This window comes from Coregonus clupeaformis, unplaced genomic scaffold (genome assembly GCF_020615455.1).
Source record: "Coregonus clupeaformis isolate EN_2021a unplaced genomic scaffold, ASM2061545v1 scaf0153, whole genome shotgun sequence".
In the NCBI taxonomy this organism is placed as follows: domain Eukaryota; kingdom Metazoa; phylum Chordata; class Actinopteri; order Salmoniformes; family Salmonidae; genus Coregonus; species Coregonus clupeaformis.
The window spans coordinates 635,001-638,286 of record NW_025533608.1 but is presented as its reverse complement, the minus strand read 5'-3'; the positions used below and the strand labels follow the sequence as shown (position 1 = coordinate 638,286).

Sequence of the window (3,286 nt, the reverse complement as noted above, 5' to 3'; positions counted from 1 at the left end):
CTAAGTAGTACCACACACATTCTCTAAAAATAGAACCTAAGTAGTACCACACACATTCTCTAAAATAGAACCTAAGTAGTACCACACACATTCTCTAAAATAGAACCTAAGTAGTACCACACATTCTCTAAAATAGAACCTAAGTAGTACCACACATTCTCTAAAAATAGAACCTAAGTAGTACCACACACATTCTCTAAAATAGAACCTAAGTAGTACCACACACATCTCTCTAAGAATAGAACCTTAGTAGTACCACACACATTCTCTAAAATAGAACCTTAGTAGTACCACACACATTCTCTAAAAATAGAACCTAAGTAGTACCACACACATTCTCTAAAATAGAACCTACGTAGTACCACACACATTCTCTAAAATAGAACCCAAGTAGTACCACACACATTCTCTAAAAATAGAACCTAAGTAGTACCACACACATTCTCTAAAATAGAACCTAAGTAGTACCACACATTCTCTAAAAATAGAACCTAAGTAGTACCACACACATTCTCTAAAAATAGAACCTAAGTAGTACCACACACATTCTCTAAAATAGAACCTAAGTAGTACCACACACATTCTCTAAAATAGAACCTAAGTAGTACCACACACATTCTCTAAAATAGAACCTAAGTAGTACCACACACATTCTCTAAAATAGAACCTAAGTAGTACCCACACATTCTCTAAAATAGAACCTAAGTAGTACCACACACATTCTCTAAAATAGAACCTAAGTAGTACCACACACATTCTCTAAAATAGAACCTAAGTAGTACCACACACATTCTCTAAAATAGAACCTAAGTAGTACCACACACATTCTCTAAAAATAGAACCTAAGTAGTACCACACACATTCTCTAAAATAGAACCCTAAGTAGTACCACACACATTCTCTAAAATGGAACCTAAGTAGTACCACACACATTCTCTAAAATAGAACCTAAGTAGTACCACACACATTCTCTAAAATAGAACCTAAGTAGTACCACACACATTCTCTAAAATAGAACCTAAGTAGTACCACACACATTCTCTAAAATAGAACCTAAGTACTACCACACACACAGACGCAAGCTGTACGCAGAAATATGGAACTCTGAAGCATCTAGAACACACAACATTCTGTGTATCAAAAGAAGGACAGAGACGCTATTTGATTGTCACCAGGCAATATAACGCAGGGCTTTTTATTTGATTCCTTTCAACTTTTTAGTCAGAACAACATCTAGCAGTAGGAAGCTAGCAATACTATCTCCTCCATTACTAGCATTTGAATGACAATTATATTCCACTGGATGGAATGGACAGATTGAAAATTAACCGTTTTTAAATTCAAACTGACATGTTCCCCTCTCAAACAGTTCAACACAACATGTCATAAACAAATTGAAAAAATATGGAACTAAAAAGTTCCTTTTAAAAGTTTTCAAACAATGGCCAACAAAACATTTCATCAAATCTGAACTGGAATGTTTTAACAGTTGGAAATACCTAACCTTAATACCGACCCCTAAGCACTGGCTAAAAACGACTGTTTCATACTGTATATTCCTTCTGCTAGTTGTCTGTGGTTGAAACATCCCTCTGCATTCTCCCCTCCGCCCACGGTCTAAAAGTTAGCTCTATTAGTTTCTTGTTCTGGCCTGTGTAGCCCTGGTCTGTTGTAGCCCTGGTCTCTGCTCTAGCCCTTCCCTAAGCGAAGGGGAAGGTCAGCAGAACAGCATGTCCTGGTCCCAGCTGCAGTTTATCCAGCGAGACAGAGCTGTCCGCAGCCAGGTTCTCAGGGTCCGTACTCAGCTTGACTTTAGCCTGCTCCGGGAGACTCAGGTCTGGGAAGAGGAGGAGGGGAAATCCTGTCAGTATTTTAACGTATATATATTTTTTTAAATCATGTTTTGACTTCTCATTTGTTGCTGCTTGACCATTTATTGCTTTTCAGGCTATACTCTGGTCTCGTTGGAAAATACGTCTCAATGTGATCTCCGAATAAATAACGATATTCAAATGAATAAATACCTTGGTAGTTGAGGTCCATGGTTAGGGTGGCGGAGCCCCAGTTGACGGCCGTCACGTATCTCTGCTCTGGTCCCACAGCGCAGGAAGCGAGGGATGAGGAGGAGGAGTGAGGGGGAAGTAGTCTCCCGTGGAGGAGGGAACGTTCTTACCCCACTCAGGTCAGAGAGGGTCTTAAACCACGAACGACAGGTCAGACGATGAGTTTTCTGGGCCTGGAGAGGAGGGAGGAGAGAGAGATTAGATTTGTTTGATTAGGGTCCCCCATGCCGACTCCAACGGCGGCAGCTAGTCTTACTGGGGTCCGAGCAGATAACAAAGAAAATACTTTACAATTTACATACATTTAAAAACGTTAACATGTAGTGTGTGCATCTATCAGTTCCACATACATGTCAGTACATACACACAACAAGTAGGTCAGCATGGGGGAGAGGCGTTGTGCCGTGAGGCGTTGCTTTAATAGTTTTTTATAAAACCAGGTTTGCTGTTCACTTGCACTATGAAGATGGAAGGGAGTTCCATGCACTCATGGTTCTGTATAATACTGTAAGTTTCCCTTGAATTTGTTCTGGACCTGGGGACTGAAAATACTCCCTGGTGGCATGTCTGGTGGGGTAAGTGTGTCTGTGTCAGTGTTGAGAGTGAGAGAGGGGGGAGAGGAAGAGAGAGCGAGAGGTGAGGGGGAAGAGAGAGGAGAGGGAGGAGGAGAGAGAGAGGGAGAGAGTAAAGAGAGATCAACCACATTACTTTAATGACTGGGTGATATAAGTATGCTGTTAGGGTTAGTAATTTGACATTTTATCATTTAGCAGACGCTCTTATCCAGAGCGACTTACAGTCAAGTGAGTGCATAATTTTTTTTCATACTGCTCCCCGTGGGAATCGAACCCACAACCTGGCGTTGCAAGCGCCCACGCTCACCAACTGAGCTACAGGAGACTACAGAGATAAAGGAAACCCCAACATAAAGTGTCTTAATAGGACGTTGGGCCACCATCGACAGAACAGCTTCAGCGCTGTTACATGTAGCTAACACTAGAGGGTGGTATAACAAGTACCTCAGCAGTCTCGTTGTTCCCAGCTCCTTCAGCCGCCGCCTCCTCCTCAATGTCCCACAGCATCTTAGGAGAGGTGGAGCCCTGAGAGAGAGAGGAGTTAACGCCAGACAAGGAACTCTGCTTTAAAAAATATTACAAGGGTAGGCAAGGCAAGAGTATCGGTTCATCTCTAAAGCTTGTTTGTTCAGAACATTGTTTATCAAC

General features: G+C 41.7%; 1 pseudogene; it reads right to left on the bottom strand.

Annotated features, from left to right (window-relative positions):
* Positions 1–1,681: 1,681 nt before the first annotated feature.
* LOC123483547 overlaps positions 1,682–3,286 on the bottom strand; it is a 2,448-nt pseudogene continuing 843 nt past the window's right edge.